Here is a 14,063-nt window from a genome sequence, read left to right as displayed (position 1 = left end):
AGACTGAACCCCATCATGAAGGACGTAGTCAAGAAAGAAATCATCAAGTGGTTAGATGCGAGTATAATTTACCCCATCTCAGATAGTTCATGGGTAAGTCTGGTCCAGTGCAAGCCAATAAATCAACTAGAACTGTTACGAGATGGAGAATTTGCATCGATTGCCGGAAGCTGAACAAGTCAACTAGGAAAGATCACTTTCCTTTGTCGTTTTTGGACTAGATGCTGGATAGACTCGCAGGGTGAAACTAGTACTATTTTCTCGATGGATACTCAGGAGACAACATTCACCTGCCCGTACATTACATTTGCATTTAGGCGCATGCCGTTTGGTTTTTGTAATGCACCTGCTACATTTCAAAGATGTATGATGTCTATTTTTACTGACATGGTTGAGAAATATTTGGAAGTTTTTATGGATGATTTTTTAGTATTCGGAGATACATATGATGATTTCCTAGCCATCTAGCCAAGGTACTAAGGCGATGCGAAGAAACAAACCTTGTACTTAACTAGGAAAAGTGTCATTTCATGGCACGAGAAGGTATTGTTCTAGGGCATCAGATAACAATACATGGAATCAAGGTAGATAAAGAAAAGGTAGATGTTATTGAGAAAGTCCCACCTCCAATATCTGTAAAGGGTGTTGGAGCTTTTTGGGCCATCGAAGATTCATCAAGGACTTCTCCAAAGTTGCTAAACCTTTATGCAAATTATTGGAGAAGGACACGGTGTTTAAATTTGATGAGGAGTCCTTAAGAGCTTGCAATGATTTGAAGAGTCGGTTAGTCTCGGCACCCATAATAGTCACACTAGACTGGGATTTGCCATTTGAATTGATGTGTAAAGTAAGTGACTTCGCGGTCGGAGCTGTCATGGGTCAGCAAAGGAACAAAGTTTTTCATCCCATCTACTATGAGAGTCGGACTCTGACAGGAGCTCAACTAAATTACATTGTAACAGAAAAAGAGTTACCTGCTATTGTGTTTGCTTTTAGCAAGTTTTGATCTTATCTTGGAGGTACCAAAGTGACTATTTATACGGACCACTCAGCAATTAAGTATTTACTTGCCAAGAAAGACGCTAAGCCGAGACTGCTCCGATGGGTACTTCTACTTCAAGAGTTCGATCTAGAAATTCAAATCGAAAGGGAATGGAAAACCAAGTAGCAGACCACTTGTTCAGATTGGAGCTGCAAGAAGGGAACTCTCCTATTATACGAATTCGAGAGACGGTTCTAGATGAACACATATTGAAGGTAAATCATGTCCATAATACCCCTCGGTTTGCTGGTATTGCTAACTTTTTAGCTTGTGGTTTGATGCCGATTGATAAGACATATCATCAAAAGAAAAAGTTTCTTCATGATGTGAAGTACTATTTCTGGAAAGAACCATATTTGTTTAAAAAGTGTGCAAATCAAATGATCAGGAGATGTGTTGTAGAAGATGAAGTACATAAGATTTTATACCATTATCACTCAGCTCCGAGTGGGGGACACTTCAGAGGTACACGTACTGCAGCCAAGGTATTGTAAGCCAGATTCTTTTGGCCAACACTATTCAAAGATGCATATGCTTACGTAAAGAGTTGTGATTGATGTCAAAGGGTCAAAAATGTCACCAACAGAATTGAGATGCCTTGAATAAACATTATTGAGGTAGAATTATTCGATGTTTGGGGTATTGAATTTCTCGGTCATTTCCCTTCGTCTTTTGGTCACAAGTACATAGTAGTAGTAGTAGACTATGTGTCTAAGTGGGTTGAGGCAGAGGCATATCCGACAAACGATGCTAAGGTTCTAATAAAGTTTTTACAAAAACATGTGTTTACAAGGTTTGGAACCCCAAGAGCCATCATTAGTGATGAAGGGTCCCATTTTATGAACAAGTGGTTGAAATGGTTATTAGATAAAAATGGAGTGAAACACAAGGTCGCTATAGCTTACCATCCGTAGACGAATGGGCAAGCTGAACTGGCAAACAAGGAGATCAAAGGCATACTAGAGAAGGTAGTTTGCTCGAACCGACGAGATTGGTCCAAAAGACTGTATGATGCTTTATGGGCTTACAGAACAACATACAAGACACCTTTAGGGATGTCACCCTATAGGTTAGTCTTTGGAAAAGTCTACCATCTACCCTTGGAGTTAGAACACAAAGCTTACTAGGCTCTCCAACGACTCAACTTGGATCTTAAAAGTTCAAAAGAGAAACGAATGCTTCAATTTAATGAGTTAGAAGAATTTCAAATGACTTCATACGAGAATGTTAATTTACTTAAGGAGAGATGCAAAAAATGACATGAAAAGCACATTCGAGTTCGAGAATTTGAAGCAGGTCAACAAGTCTTGTTATTCAATTCCAGATTAAAGTTCTTTCTAGGTAAGTTCAAATCACATTTGTCTGGTCCATTTATGATTCATTAAGTCTATCCATACGGAGTTGTTGAGCTTTAAGGAAAGGGAGGTAAGTTTCGAGTTAATGCTCAACGTTTGAAGCATTACTAGGGAGATAAAATTGAACAGAATCAAATCTCGTTCATTTTATTAGATATTTAATTTTTCTTGTTCTTCTGTTTGAATAAATGATTAGTGGTATAATTTCAGGATTAGTTGTTTAAATAAATTCTGTCTAGTAGATTGGAACTTAAGCGAGACCACTTGTGACCTCTCCAATCTTTCCTAGGAATTGATTTTAACATAATTTCCCAAGAAATTATTCCCTAAATGACAAAATAAATTTCTAGTTTTTCAAATAAAAGGGTTAATTTTGATCCAAATTTTATGTTGCAACTCAATTTTGAATTTTCATTAAGTCTAGGAACTTGAATTATTTTTAAAAATTTGGTTGCTCTTTTGGTAAATATTTTCAAAAAGCATCTAGAATAAATGTTTTAGTTCAATAAAAAGAAAAAGAAAAATAAAGATGATAATTATTAATATATAATTATATCCATTATAATATATATTAATTATTATCAACTTTATTTAGAGTTAGGATTAGTTTTAATTTAATCATATTTTATTCTATAAGTTTTATCTTAATAAAATAATAGCAAATAATAATTTAATATGCATTATATTAATTATTAATTGTTATTTACTTTGAGTAGAATTAGAACTTAGAATTTATAAGAATTCTACTCTAGCTCCTACTTTCACTATAAATTCCACCCATCTATTTTTTTTTTAATTCATAACACCATTCCCTCCAATAACACCAAAACCCTTATGTGCGGAAACCTCCTAACAATTCCCTAGCCACAGCATCACCCAGCTGATCAGTCAGCAGCACCCCGCGCGCACCCACACTAGGCTTGTTCAACGATCCGCACACTGCTCACATCCATCCCTTGCTGCACGCTACTGCCTTGCATACCCGAGTGGCACACCACCCTTTCACCCATTCTTAGCCAAAAACTCCCAACCTATTTTAATTTTCCATCTTTTGATTCAAAATTATTTTTCTTAAGAGCTCTTAATTTTTACAAAAAAAGGTGGTAAGACCAATTTTTCTATTAAAATTTAATTTTATTATCTAATTTTTCAATTTATTGAAATATTAATATTTTATATAAATTAAATTTTTGAGACAATAATTGTTACCATCTTATGATCAGGTTAATCATGCCTCACAAGAGAACTCTTGCATCTGCCCAAATTGACGAATCACAAAACAAGTTCCACCATGAAGAAGCCAAAGCAAGATACGAGAGTATCTTCAAGAATCAACAGATGCATCTAGAGAAAGGTTTCACATTGAAAGAAAGCAACTATATTGGTTTTATGGCCCGTATTCGTCAGGTTGTTGAAACTCTCAATTGGGAGTTGTTTTGTGAGAAGAGGCCTAGTGTGGATGAGGAGTTAGTGCGCGAATTCAATCTCAAGCGTGTTGATGAAAGTTCCAATTCGCGGAATCAAGGTACCAATAACTTCAAACGCTATTAATGAGTTCTTTAAATTGCCTGATTTTGAAAACAACAAATATTCCTCCTTGATGAGCAATATAGAGCCTAAAAATTTGCAAGAAATTCTCGAGGAACATACAGTTCCAAGTTCTAAGCGGATTGTATTAAAGCAAGGAATCCACACTTGTCGAAGAGAATATTTGACATCACGCGCAAAAGTATGGTTCTACTTCATCTGATTCAGCCTTATGCCTAACTCACATGGGACTATAATCTCATTAGAGCAAATTATTATACTCGATTCTAACTGGGAAGACCATTGATGTGGGACAAATCATCCTCAGGGAAATGCAGAATTGCGTCGTTAGACGTTCACGTTCTGGCCCAGCTTACTTTCCTTTTACGATAATAATTTTGTGCTTGAAAGCTAAACTTCTTACAAATGTAAAGAAGACAGGCTATAGCCAGGGTACTGATACGACCCCGGCTCGGGAAGGAGAGTCGAGTCGTTGATGTGCCCGATCGTGAATTGGAGTAATATTAAGGTTTGTCAAAAATAGGTTAAGAAATAAAGAGATAAAGGCTCAAATTGGTTCAAAAAGGGGTGATGGAATGTATTGAGGTTGATATGTGAATGAAATCCAAGTATTCAAGTTGAACCAACACAATATAAGTGTGTTAACCCGGCACTTATAGGAATACTTAGATAGGCCAAATGGTGTATGGATGGAAAATGAATAAAACCTTCGACCCGCTATCAAAGATGATAGGAGCCTCGGTATAATTTGAACACCACACTTTAGGTGCAAAGTGATAAGTTCGGAATAGAAGACGGGTTGACGCCACAAGGGTTGCTTGATAAGTCAGACGAGTCTTTGGAGAACAATGAGAGTTGAAAATAAACTCACAAAGTAATCAAAATTCATATATAATTCAAAAGTATATTGTCTAACCCAAAAACGATTACAAAACAAACTATTTATAGTCTAAGAAGTGCCCAACCGAATAGTCACAATAAACAGATTTAATTGAGCTAAATTAATAAGCTGAAATATCTTAATAATTAAGCTCAATGCTTTTTGAAATATTCTAGGCCTTGGAAGCGGTAATGGGCAAGCACTTAAAGTCCCAATTCAATTTGAATAAATGAGTTGATTTCTTAGGCTGGAAGAGTTCAACGTTTTCAGTAGATAATGACTTAAATTCTCTTCATTAAATCAGCCTTGAGAATCCTAATGATCAGCAGCAGCATTAGTGACGTCTTGGCACACAAAACAGCTTCTTTGGGTCAGCCTTAAAGAGAGGAAACGCCAAGCATGTTGTTGGCTGAATGGCTACTTGAAAATACCAACCAGTAGCCCTTTGATGTTCACGAAAATAGCACTTTTAATGCTTCATGTATTCTCTTTTCAGCAGCTAATTAATGGACGTCCCTTGCATGTTTGGACAACTCCTTTAAAACATGTTCTGCTGCACATTGAATTGACCACCACTTTAATGCATTCCAAGATCTCATTGAATGGCCGACTCTTGCATGCCCAACAAAGACCTTAAATACATGTCTATGCTTTACATTAAATTCGCCAACACCTCCTTTATTGTCATTGTTGAACGTCACCTTAAATGCATGTCTATGCTTTACATTAAATTCGCCAACACCTCCTTTATTGTCTGCTGATTTAATTCATGTCTTTGCTTCCCTTTAAATGCCGTTCCTTGCATGTAGAACAACAACTTAAATGCATGTCTCCTTTGCCATTAAGTAGTTGTTTCAATTGAATTAATTACTGCAGACACAAAATAAATTCGGTCAAGACATAAATTAAACCTCATTAAATTCGCACCACAAGACACATTAAAGTGGTTCATTAATTCTACTGAATTAAGTCAACAATTAGACATATTAAATTCGCACTTTAAAGCACTAAAGACACATTAAACAACAACATTAAATCCGTCCGGACACATTAAAAGTCGTACTAAATAGAACACATTTAAATAGGCTTAAGACAAATGAAAGCATGCATTAAAACAAATAAAACATATTTAAAATGTCCGATTTCTTAATTAAATACTTAATAATTATTTAAGCTAAAATAACTAACTCAACTAATTAATTTATTCCAACAAATTAAATTAAATGAGCTAGTGAGCTAATAACGAGCTCAATGAGTGAATTGAGCTCGAATGAGTGAATCAAAATGTTTCCGGCGGTCGTACCATCCCCCTTCTTGAGCGACTTGTCCTCAAGTCGAGCTTCTTGTCCCTCATAAAAGTTTGTCCTTATACACCCTTTATGATAGCATGGAATGGATAGGCTCACAAAATCGGTATGTTAAAACGTTCATTTGCCTTGAATCTTTTCCAAATTTCTTCGTTCAAACATAGTAAGCTTTCACGACAATTCAACGACCACACATTTTCTACATTATCGGTAAATAAAAACCATTGGATTCATGCTCTTGTTCGATTGAAACTTGTAGTGGACGTTTGCTGTTGATTCACCAACAAATTTATCAACAATAATAGTCTTACCAACATATTTCAAATGAAATGAAGACACCACCAGTAATCCTTTCATCACAAACAAATGAATGGAAATCTCGCACAATAAAACTTGGCAATGGAAATTGAACGATGGGTTCTTCCAAATTCGCATTATCAAGATCAATCAAAATAGATAAATCACTTTCAAATAAAGTGAACAATTAAACACTTCACGATTGAAATACTTTGCAAAACCAATTCTTCAAAAGATGTTTATTTCCAAACGAATAGGCGTAAAGATTTTAAAGTTCTCATGAGTCATACCTTGTTCACCTCAAGAATGGAAAACAAGGATCATTTTTACCTTTGTCGATCATCACAAATCTTCTCTCCTTGGACTTGTAATGCAATCGAAGCTCCTTGGTGGAATTAACCTTGTCGAAATGAAATACGTACTTCAGGTATAACCACAGAAATAGACTAAGGATTGAATTGAAATCAAATTTATCATACCCGCTTCCTTATTGAACAACCAAGCGTCAAAACAATAGAAATTGTTCGCACACAATTGGTCATGCTTGAATTTCCCAACAAATGTACTAAAAGCATTCGGGTTTAAAATTTGATTTTGATTATTTATGCCAAAGAGTAGCAAAGAGTTCATTAAACCAAACTTGTCAACGCAAAAATTTGTTTTGGGAAAGCTTGTCTCACCACCATTTGAGATTAAAACACTAATCGATGAAGGAAAATCAACCACTTTTTGGCATGGAGCTTTTACAAAGATGAAGTCGACATTATGTTTATCCACATTCAAGGAAGATAATGGAAATTCAAGTGCTAGGTGCTCCTTACCTATCTTACCTTCGGGCTCATGTGGTTCAATTTCAACTTCATCCTTACCTTTTTCGGTCAGGCAAAAACGTCGCTCGTCAGGAAGATATTGAAGTTGATATTCGTCATAGAGATTTGTCGAAACCTGAAAAGAAGGAACAGAACAAAAACAAACATCTCGGGGGTTAGTTAAAATTTTCCTCTCTTTTTCTTGTTCTCGCTAACCATCTTCCTTTTCTCTCATTTCTTTTTCAACATCTTTTTCCTTTTCAATTTTTTTCTCAATATCAATCTCAATCTCAATCTCAAATTCTTTTTTCTTTTTCTTTTTCGCACTCTCATTTTCTTTTTCTTTTATTTCTTTTTCTTTTTCTCTCATTTCTTTTTTTCTTCTCTCAATTTCATTCAAGATTCGTTCATTTTCTTGCATCAACATCTCTTGTCTTTCTTTTCTTCTATTTTCTTTTTGTCTTGTTCTTCCATTACAAGAAGATGATAACTTATAAGAATCATAACGAAAAGCTTCTCGTTCGAAAGAAATGGCAGATTCATCGTGCAAGTCACGATCATCTCTTTGTGAATAACCCTCCGTGGGAAAATATCTCGATGCATAAGAAACTCGTTCATCTCTTCTCGAATAATCATGGAATGTGTGCTTTCGAAATGATCTTGTCTCCGTCTCTTGATTCGGTGAATTTGGCTTCCGTCGGAATCTTTCCTCCACTCGATCCAATCTATCATGCAACTTATCAAATTTTGATTTCACCATTCTACGCATCTCTTGCATCAAATATTGGAAGTCTATTTCGGAAAATTCTTCTCGAGACATGATTATACAATAAAAGAAGAAATGTTAATAATAATAATAATAATAATAATAATAATAATAGAAAATTAGATACCTCACCACAAAACCTCGCAAGTCACTCAAAAGAAAATTTTCACTCCACTCGTGTTTACGCTCGCTTTTGGCTTTTCTTCTCTCGAATGAACTCACACCAATCACTCTTGCCTTTTTCCACTCGATTTTTCGCCTCTCGAAGTTCTTCGCAAACTAAGTCGACGAATCAATACCGTTTGGCGTCGGCTTACAAAATTGATTTGGCTTGGTGGGTAATGATGTCGGAAATGGTAGGCTATCAAACAAAATAGAAATGGTTAAGTGTGGCTATATAGATATGGTCCTTCAGGTAACAAGCAATGCTTTTACAAACTCAAAATGAATTTCAATCACTCTTTTTTTTTTCAATTTCGATTTTTTTCTTTTTAATTCAATTTTTTCTTTTTTTCTTCAATACTAAATACAAAAAGGAAAAGTAAATTGAATACAAACTTTTTTTTTCGAATTTTTTTTTCAAATTTTTTTTTTCGAATTTTTTTTACAATCTCGTAATACCGAAAACGACGATTCTTACTCCGATTCAGCTAGCTCTGATACCAAATGATACGACCCTGGCTCGGGAAGGAGAGTCGAGTCGTTGATGTGCTCGATCGTGAATTGGAGTAATATTAAGGTTTGTCGAAAATAGGTTAAGAAACAAGAGATAAAGGCTCAAATTGGTTCAAAAAGGGGTGATGGAATGTATTGAGGTTGATATGTGAATGAAATCCAAGTATTCAAGTTGAACCAACACAATATAAGTGTGTTAACCCGGCACTTATAGGAATACTTAGATAGGCCAAATGGTGTATGGATGGAAAATGAATAAAACCTTCGACCCGCTATCAAAGATGATAGGAACCTCGGTATAATTTGAACACCACACTTTAGGTGCAAAGTGATAAGTTCGGAATAGAAGACAGGTTGACGCCACAAGGGTTGCTTGATAAGTCAGACGAGTCTTTGGAGAACAATGAGAGTTGAAAATAAACTCACAAAGTAATCAAAATTCATCTATAATTCAAAAGTATATTGTCTAACCCAAAAACGATTACAAAACAAACTATTTATAGTCTAAGAAGTGCCCAACCGAATAGTCACAATAAACAGATTTAATTGAGCTAAATTAATAAGCTGAAATATCTTAATAACTAAGCTCAATGCTTTTTGAAATATTCTAGGCCTTGGAAACGGTAATGGGCGATAGCTTAAAGTCCCAATTCAATTTGAATAAATGAGTTGATTTCTTAGGTGGAAGAGTTCAACGTTTTAGTAGATAATGACTTAAATTCTCTTCATTAAATCACTTTGAGAATCCTAATGATCAGCAGCAGATTAGTGACGTCTTGGCACACAAAACAGACTTCTTTGGGTAGTGTAAAGTTCAGCCTTAAAGAGAGGAAACGCCAAGCATGTTGTTGGCGAATGGCTACTTGAAAATACCAACCAGCACCCTTTGATGTTCACGAAAATAGCACTTTTAATGCTTCATGTATTCTCTTTTCAGCAGCTAATTAATGGACGTCCCTTGCATGTTGGACAACTCCTTTAAAACATGTTCTCTGCACATTGAATTGACCACCACTTTAATGCATTCCAAGATCTCATTGAATGGCCGACTCTTGCATGCCCAACAAAGACCTTAAATACATGTCTATGCTTTACATTAAATTCGCCAACACCTCCTTTATTGTCATTGTTGAACATCACCTTAAATGCATGTCTATGCTTTACATTAAATTCGCCAACACCTCCTTTATTGTCTTGATTTAATTCATGTCTTTGCTTCCCTTTAAATGACGTTCCTTGCATGTAGAACAACAACTTAAATGCATGTCTCCTTTGCCATTAAGTAGTTGTTTCAATTGAATTAATTACTGTAGACACAAAATAAATTCGGTCAAGACATAAATTAAACCTCATTAAATTCGCACCACAAGACACATTAAAGTGGTTCATTAATTCTACTGAATTAAGTCAACAATTAGACATATTAAATTCGCACTTTAAAGCACTAAAGACACATTAAACAACAAAGATTAAATCCGTCCGGACACATTAAAAGTCGTACTAAATAGAACACATTTAAATAGGCTTAAGACAAATTAAAGCATGCATTAAAACAAATAAAACATATTTAAAATGTCCAGATTTCTTAATTAAATACTTAGTAATTATTTAAGCTAAAATAACTAACTCAACTAATTAATTTATTCCAGCAAATTAAATTAAATGAGCTAGTGAGCTAATAACAAGCTCAATGAGCTGAATTGAACTCGAATGAGCTGAATCAAAAATGTTTCCGGGGCGGGGTCGTATCAGGTACAATCACAGATTGGAACCTCTATCAAATAGCTGGAGACTTTGTTCTACAGCAACAAGTTGATGAAAGTGAGGATCCCGAAAAAGAAGAAGAAGAAGAAGATCCTACAGAGATTGAGCTAGTGCAATCGGCTGAAGTCCTTGATATGGTGGAACCAATGGAACCAGAAGCTGAACCTAATATCAAGACTTCAATGTTCAGAGCTCAACTGCCTCGCCCAGATCTTCGAGATGAGTTGTCAAAGTTGATGGACATAATGCAACATATGCAGTGGCAGCAACAAACTTACTTGAAATACTGAAAAATAAGGGATGGCTTGATGAGAAATGCTCTTACAAAAATTTACAATGACCAATTTATTTTTGTGCCTGAGTTTCCAGATCACATATTTGAACCGTGGAGCCCATTATCAAAAAATGAGTGAAGCAGTTATGCAAAGACAATAATGATGGAGCAAAAGATGAGTCGAATTCAGAAGGATCTGCAAATAAATAAAGGGGGGATCTCGACTTTATTTCATTTATGTTCTTAGGTTATATTAGGATAAAGTTAATTAGAAATTTTTGCATAATAAAACAAGAGATGGAAATCATTAATAAAATTGAACAAGTCGCAAAGTATAAAGTGTGGCAATAGATATATACATGTCTAGGATTGGATTGAGAAAGAGTTTGGTACTTAAGTAGTCAAATTGACTCACCTCCTTTTTTCTAGAATCCTACCTGGTGTATAGTATCTATTCACTTTAAATAATGAGGACATTGTTCATTTTAAGTAGGGGAAAATTGAAATTATTTCCACTCAAAATAAATAGTTCTTTTAATTATGATTAGGATATATTTTGTTCAATAATTTGAAATTTTGTTAAGTACGCTAAGCTTCAGTATAAATAAAGTTCTATTATTTCAATAAAGTGTTATGTTAGCTGAATAATGATATAAATGTATTTTTAATAAAGCATGCAAATCGTACCATAAAATTTTTAGTTCCTTAAGAAAGGCAGGCATGCATAAAAGTTTAAGTCTCTAGAATTGACTTAGTAGTTTCTTGAGGCAAAATCCTAGGAAGCCTGGAATGTTGAAAATGAGTTAAGCAACTTTTGTTTGGACAGTTTGAGCCTTTCAAGCCAACCTTGATGAAATTTTATACTTTGAAACCCAACTTTGAGACTATATGGCCTAATCTTATTTGAACCCTTGCAATATTTAGCCATCACTTCTCTCTTAATTATCTTTAAATTGTCCCAAACACTAGACTCAGTACTATTCAGAATATTCTTTGAAAATAAGTTTGGGGGAGTTGAAAGAAGTATCAAATACTCTAAAAATTGTAGTACATACAGTAAAATGCTAAAAAAGAGCACATGTACTTGAAAGAAAATAGATGTACAAAGGAGCATGTGAAAGCAAAGTAAGTTGGTGTATTGAGGGAAATTATTCCAAAGGTCCGATTGAAGCTGAGTCTAGGGCTTAAAAGCCTAAATTTATCTATCTTTTACCTACCTCTAGCCTAGCTATGTTACAACCTTTTTAAAGAACTATTGATTCAAGTTTTCTATGCTACCTACATTAGTGGATAGAAATTGCTATGTTCAACATATGAAGGTATAAGTTAAACTTAATGATTGCAGCTTAATCTAGGATAAGAAAATAAAAACAAATTGGTAAGGGTTAACATGTCTTGTTAAGGAAGCATTTAGTCTAATTGTGCTATCATAATAGTTATTGAGATTAATTTGAACGATATGTATACTTAAGTAGCATAACTATAAAATTTCTTTTGTTGAGCATAAGTATATTGAAATCATAATTTTGGGAAGAATGTTATTCGATGAAATTTTTCAAAGATGTTTTTTTAGTAATTATTTTTAATTTGTGCATTACTCGGAATGAGTAATGAATTAAGTTTAGGGGTGTGGGAACACAGAAATTTACACATTTTTACATACCCTTTTTAACTTAAAATCATACAGTTTGGATAAAATTCTTGTTGAAAATATGAACATGTTGAATTTTAGTTAATTTTATAATTAGTTTTGATGAATATTGGTTATTTTTGACAAATTGGCACAAAGGGCGAAAAATGGCTCGACAGACACTACTAGAAGCACAAAATCGAGAAGAAATTTGAAGTATCGAGGTGAACTAAATTTTAGCCTAAGACGGTTCAAAATTATATGTATTAATTCATAATAAAATTAATTTTAAGTTATATCCAAGTTAATTTGGTTTAATAAATTATTATTAATTAATTATGAAAAAGTGGTCCAGTTGAACTGAACCGAGTGAACCGAACCGACCAAGAAATGGACAACCCAAAAACCATCCCAAGAGCTAACCCAAATCAGCTTATTAGCTGATTATTTAAGCTTGCAAAGAGGCCCTTGAAGACTTGTTCAAGTTGCATTAAAACCCTTCCACAGTTGGTGGCTTTATAGATTTGCCCCAAGCCTAAATTAACAAAGTTGAAACTATCAACCTTGCCACATGTGTGGCCGGCCAAGGGAGGGCTCTTTGGATGATAATTTTAGCTATTTGGCAGCCCTCCTTAGCTATAAAACCCCCTTAGGCTAGTCATTTAGAAACACACCTCAAGCATTCTCATCTTTCCTCTCTTCTCTCCACTTTCTCTCTTCTTTTCCATTCCAAAATTCCCTTGCTCTTTTGCCAATTTCTCCTCTTGGGAAAGGGGTATTCATCAGCTATTTGGAGCAGCAATTAAGTGTTCATAGTAGCCTTGGTCGATGAGGAAAACGAAGAAGGAAGAACGAAGCAACTAGTCAAGCCACGGAAAAACACCAGATTTGATTCTTGTTCCCTATCTCTTTAATTTCTATTGTTGTTATGCTGAACATATCTATGAATATTTATGTTGTTGGAATGGCTAATTTAATCAATTTTTCTGAATTTAATTCGTGTTAGGTTGATTGCATTTCGTTTGTTAAAATTATTCAATTTATGTTTATGTTATTATAGGCCTCGGTAAGATGCTTGATTAAGTAAAATCATGACTAAGTTATTCTTGCATTAAAATTGTTAGGTAACAAATGAATTAATTATTTAAATGGATTGAAATTTTAATTAATGGTCATAGTACTTAATCAGTGCATGTTTAATCATCTAAGGTGGCTTAGGGTTAGATTAGCAACGGTATCTAACGATACATTTGCCTTGCATAACTTGCAAGATTATTGCGATTAAACTATTTCAAGGTAAGGATACTTTGTTACCTCACATAGTCTTTTATGTGCTTATTAAATCGATTTAATTGTTTGAATTGACGTAGGGATATGTACAAGAGATTATTTCGATTTAATAAGTATGTATGTGCAATAACATATTTGCCTATTAAGATTTGTTTAATCGGTTGAATTGACATAGGGATATAGTCAAGAGATAAAAGGATTTTGGTAGGTGAGTATGTTCATAAGTTAGCAAATTACCGAGTTGCCATGAATTTATTCATAATAGTATAAACATGAGTTTAATAATTCTAAGTTAAGAAATGTAATTAATCTAACACAATTATGTCATCTTGATTAAAATCATATTTTGAAATCGTGCATTGAGATTTATTTATTTAGTTCACTTAGTATAAAATCTTAATTTTTAATCACCCTCTTCAAACAAAA

This window comes from Gossypium raimondii, unplaced genomic scaffold, assembly GCF_025698545.1.
Source record: "Gossypium raimondii isolate GPD5lz unplaced genomic scaffold, ASM2569854v1 Contig00274, whole genome shotgun sequence".
NCBI classification, from domain to species: Eukaryota; Viridiplantae; Streptophyta; class Magnoliopsida; order Malvales; family Malvaceae; genus Gossypium; species Gossypium raimondii.
The sequence above is the reverse complement of the archived record's forward strand: the minus strand, read 5'-3'. Positions refer to the sequence as shown.